Raw genomic sequence first — 6,000 nt, 5'->3', positions numbered from 1 at the left:
CTCCTCAAGGCACAGCAGTGAAATTCCTGTAAAATACATCCATACTGTGGCCATTGTAGTACAGCTTCTCAGATTTTTAAACTTCACCCTTCTTATGCAAGACTGGTTCCTTATAGCATTACAGGACGAAAGAAGGATACAAGCAGCCCAGACTGTTGCTTGATAAACCTTTTTAATAAAAGGTTCTTCAAATTCTCTCTATTCATTTGTAGGTTTTTTTCACCCCTTTCCTCACCTCTCTTGACCTCGCACCATTTGATTGGCCTCTCCCCTGCTCCCGCGTCCTCCTCACTCCTGGCTTGTGTTTTCCCATGCTATATTATCTTTGCTGACGGCTCTTTCTTACACCCAAAGAAAGCTCGTTGTGTTTTCTTCCTTCTCTTTTCAGCATGGAATAAACCTTTTACTTGTTCCTTTAGTCTACACATGCTGACGCAGCTACCCACCTGAACTGCTTCAACCTTTTTAATAGCTTTGCAAATGCACTCACACTACTGAATTTGTACTCGATGTGCTACAAGCACATTAGAGTGAGAAGTCTGATTTTCAATTTTTTTAACTTCAGTAGCATCCAAACAACATCACCTGTCATTCTTTCAAATGTCAAAGGATGTTTTTGCGATTTCTTGCTGATGATTTTGTGAAATTTTTATTAACTTTCATTTCATCCTTTATATTTATTTTGGAGACAATATTTCAATGTCAATAACTTTGGAAGGAGAGAACATAGAACTTTCAAACCACTAATGTACACAAGACCACTTCCAGCTATATACTATATTTATTTTCATAAATTAACATTGTTAATGATATTCAGAAACATTATTATACTTTGGTTATTTTTATTTTCAAATACCAAATTTTTCCCTTAAGTTACATGATTCTATATTAAGTGGATTTAAAAAAGTACAACAAATTAAAGTCACGATCGCAACCCCTCCTCTTAAGGGCGCTCCAGCCCTTCCTTGTTAGTTTCATCTCCCACACCTGTTCCCCATTCCAGCCCCTTTTCAGTTCCCCCTTAAAAGCCAGACGCAGGCGCTAATCTGGGTTCTGCATTGGTTTCCGCATCATGCGAGCCTGGGACCTGGATGCGCCTGGCTCCGTTATGGTTATGGATCTCGGATGGATCACTTGGCCTTGGATTTTTGCCCTACTTTTGGATTCCCTCATCCCTGGATTGTTTGCCTAGGCCACACGTACCCCCGACCACCAGCACTCCATGGACACGCCCCCCTGTTTTCATCTCCGTATCCTGCATGCATTTTTTTCTCATGTTTTCTCACTCAACCCTGGATCTTGTCGTCTGCATAGGGTCCAGAGAGAACTCTCCTTGACAATTAAATAAAGCCACAGTTTCACTAACATCTTATGCAACCCACAAGTGTCAACTATCAATCTTTAGCCAGTGAAAAAGCTAAATTCAGCCTTTTGGATAATAACACAGACAAGAGTTTTGATGAGCATTTTGAATGGCTGCATCTGCATATGATCAATGTAAGACACAGGATGGAAATATTTTCTAATTTCATTATAAAAAAAGTTATAGGAACAAGCGCTCATATTTCCTTTCTTAGACAAGTGTGTATTCAGCAAAATTCTGTTTTTATAAAACCATCTAACAAACCATCCAACAAACATTTAGTCATTAATAAACCTTCTTAGAATGAACATTTATTTTCCCATTCATTTCTTGATTAATCAGTTTATTCCATTAATCCATGACCTTTTGTCTGAATTCACCACCTGAAACACTGTCATTTGGGATGGTGGTTATGTTCCTCATTTTGTTTGACCTCAAACTTTGATAACTGACTAACTGTGCACTGTATGTTCTCCCTAGTCCTACATTTTTAAGACAAACACAGAAGTCCCACTCTATCATCTATTAATCTTTTGTGGAATTCCTGCTCTTCATGGGACCCTGTGTTGATTGCAAAAAGTAATCTCATCGGACTTTCAATGGTAAAGTGCCGGGTCAGCTATTCCATTTTATTAATATGGTAATAACATGTTCATATGGCCCAGTAATTTAAACCACTAAATGAAGTCTGAGTATTTTAGATATATTCTACAATCAACATATTTAAGTATTTTAAATAATATTTTTTTATTTTATGAACTGCCTTTCAGGCACCTTCCCTAATTTCTTTTGAGTACTATTGGATGTTCTGTAATACAGTATGTTATTTCTCAGGTTAAGGAGTAAAGATCTTTTCCTTTGCATATGATTGTGGCAGACTAGCTGTAATAATATATTAGTTTCTGCAGACCTGCCACTAAAGGTTGTTTGGGCCTGAATCACATGTACAGTATATAGATCCACAAGGGGTGAATTTGATTCTCACAGGGATTTCAATTAGGCAAGGTTTGGTATACTGATATATGGCTGTAGTGATAGTTGGTGTTCAGTTATTAGATGTGTTTTTATTTGTTTGAATAAAGCTTGAAGAGCTTTATTAAAATAAAACTTTTGTACTGTATTTTCATTGTGGTTTGTCCGTGTGCTCAGGCCTCACAGGCCACCTAGGGAGAGTTGTCATACTAATGTAGACACAAAGATTGTTTTAGGCTGATATTTATCAATAACTCCATGAACTCACTTGACCTTAATTAAGCACTTCTTAAGTAGTTTTTTGGTTCCTTTGTAAATCAGACACTATAAATATGAAAAACAAAACGTATTTGGAAAAGTAATTGTTTTTGCTTTGTCTTTATACATGTACAGGTACAGTGTATATTGTTTATACAAAAGGAGAAACATGGGAAAGTGATGTCTACATATAATAATGTAACAACCGTGGAGGTCGGTAAGGAATGGAGCAGGGATAGGACTCAGGAAAAGGGGTTGAACAACATTTATTTACCAGAACCGGGGAAAGGTACACACACAGGGTCAGGGGTTACAGTGCTTCACCCACAGACACAGAAGGGAAAAGGCATCCTCACACCCCCGCCCTCCTATATACAGTCTGGTTCCCCTAAGTCCCACCTCTCGGGCGCAGTTCCCAGCCCGCCTTGCGTGCGCATGGCTGAAGGGGACAGAGCAGCTGTTATATAATGAAAAACGAAATAATAGTTTAATAGTAATGAAATACTTTGGATTTATAGCCAAAGAAGAACTTCACGTACTGTATAGGAGGTAACCCTATTTATACATCACCCCTGCTAGCTGCCCCACTACTCAATAGAACAGGTGGAGAAAACTGAAGACTGGTTTGTCAATTAAATTAATGGCCAATTTAATTAAGGCATAACTTGAATTAGGCCAGACTGTGCAAATGCAGAGTAGAAATTATGAATATTTATGCCCAAGAGGTTAGGTACTCAGTTCAGTATCTCACCTAAAGAATGGAACCTCCTCTCCGCAACTAACATGAATCTGAAATGAACAATCCAAACTTCAGTAAATGGCAAAATTATTGAAGACCTGGTCATGAAAGTTGCTCTAGATAGTACTGAAACTCATTGTGGAATGTTATTTACTCTCCAAAATAACAGATATCTGTCTTTTTAATATACGGTATTTAAAGTGATGCTGGATGCGAACAACAATAGAAAAAGGATCTCATGGATTAAATTAGCGGTTCTGTAGTTCATATTAACTTTTCTTGTAAATATTTTTTTAGTTTATTTTCCCACTGCTGCAGAATTTTAATGTGACAAAAAGAACAGTTTTTACAACAATAGAATTTGTATAAAACAGTGACTGAAACTGTCAACTAGAAAGTAAAACTAATACTGTATGCTTGGCAAATTACTAATACCAACATGTACCTATTTCCCTTATTTTTGAATTGGTTCTCCTTTTGTATTTTAATTTTCTCAACATCTTTTTTTTGCAATAGTAAACTTGCCTTCTCTACTCTAGGTTACAATGGTTTCATGTCCTTGCCTTTATTTTGGGGGATAGAATCTTAACACATTACTACCTTATCCTAGATTTGTGTCGTGCCAGGTTTCATGCCTCTAGACAGCACCCATTCTCTCTGTCAAAAAAGGGAAATACTATTTCTTGCATTTATAGTGTACTTTGGAAAACATTCCTTCACTGATATTGATTGTGTGCTGAACAAATACAGAAGTGAGAGTGCTTACAACATGTGCCAGCAGCCATGTCATCCTGTAACTTACAATTGGCAGCCCACTGAAGCTAAGCAGGTGTGAGCCTGGTCAGTACCTGGATGAGGGACCTCCTGGGAAAAACTAAGATTGCTGCTGGAAGAGGTGTTAGTGAGGCCAGCAGGGGGTGCTCACCCTGTGGTCTAGGTGGGTCCTAATGCCCCAGTATAGTAATGGGGACACTATACTGTAAACAAGCGCAGTCTTTCGGATGAGATGTGGTTATTAAAAATCCCAGGGTGTTTCTTGAAAAGAGTAGGGGTGTAACCCTGGCATCCTGGCCAAGTTTCCCATGCCTCCAAAGTAACTGGCTACATTACTTTGTTCTCTCCCCCCCCTTCTGACGGCAGGAGGAGTGACGTGCCGGTTGGAGCATTCTCGGTCGCATTTAATGGCAACGTCAGCTCAAAGATTTGGTTCAAACCACCAAATGGAGACTGGTGTGCCGACAAGCGGACCCTGCTGATGCAGGATTAACGCTAGGATGACAGAGAGTGCTTACAACATAATTACTTGGGTAGGACAGATCCAAAACCACAAGAAGAGCAAACTTAGTTCAGAAGAAAAGCAGTTGCACAATGCCAGTTAACAGTAAATTAAAACTTTAATATTTGTAAAGCTCGTATGAAATCCTCAGAGATGAAGAACAATAAATCAGGGGAAAAAAATGTAACATATACAGTATCACAGCTTTTACACTTTCCATTGGAAAATAATGAAAAATGTGTATAATACAGTATGATGTAGAGTGGTACTGTTTCACTGTAACACTGAAACATAATATGGAATAAACTATTAGATTATTCCCTCAATGACTGAGGGAACAACCATCTGATGATAAGGAAAACTACTGAAAAACCCCAGTACATGGAATAAACTAAGAACCTGTGAGAGGGTGGTGATGACATTGAGGAAGGGATGCAAAGAGATCAAGTTTTTACAAACCTGATACTGTTTCCAAGGTGGAGAGTGTGAAATTTGGGGATGTCATTCTCCTAAACCTTCAACTACAACTCTGAAATACATGGAGTTTGTAAAAACACAAACATATTATACCATGGATTTATAAACTTTTATTACAGAAAACATAGATCATAAATAGAAATATGGACCTAAATGTGCAGATAAAGTAATTCTTTGGCTTAAAATTAATTCTAAAAATTTGCATTTAGCATAGTTTTCCTTTGTAGAACAAACACACTGCTTCATTAATAACATGATGATAATTTATGCTTCTACCCCCACCATCCTGTCTTAGGGTAGGGGGAGCAAAATGGGAATGATGAAACTGAAGCACTATGCAGAGGTCTGTTCTTTCTTCAGTGAAGCAGAAGGAGGTGCTCTAACACAATGGACATGAGCTGATTTGGGAGAGTAATGCTGTTGAATTTTTTGGATGCTTTTTCTGTTTGTTATGCTGGGGACTATAGGGTCCAATTTTGTTAGAGTAATTAAAGTACAATTGTGTGGTCTTGTGGTGTTCTGTAGGTGCACTGGTAATAATAATAATACTAATTGCTTACACTTATATAGCACTTTTTCTGGACACTCCACTCAAAGCACATTACAGGTAATGGGGACTCCCCTCCACCACCACCACCACAAATGTCCAGCATCCACCTCAGCCGTAGTGCGCCAGAATGCTCACCACACATCAGCTATCAGTGGGGAGGAGAGCAGAGTAATGAAGCAGAGGGGGGATTGTTAGGAGGCCATGATTGATAAAGGCCAACAGGAATATTTGGCCAGGATGCCAGGGTTACACCCCTACTCTTTCCAAGAAACACCCTTGGATTCATTAATGACCACAGAGAGTCAGGACCTCGGTTTTACGTCTCATCCGAAGGATGGCACCTGTTTACAGTATAGTGTCCCTGT

The sequence above is a fragment of the Lepisosteus oculatus genome, chromosome 27 (assembly GCF_040954835.1).
Source record: "Lepisosteus oculatus isolate fLepOcu1 chromosome 27, fLepOcu1.hap2, whole genome shotgun sequence".
NCBI lineage: Eukaryota > Metazoa > Chordata > Actinopteri > Semionotiformes > Lepisosteidae > Lepisosteus > Lepisosteus oculatus.
The sequence above is the reverse complement of the archived record's forward strand: the minus strand, read 5'-3'. Positions refer to the sequence as shown.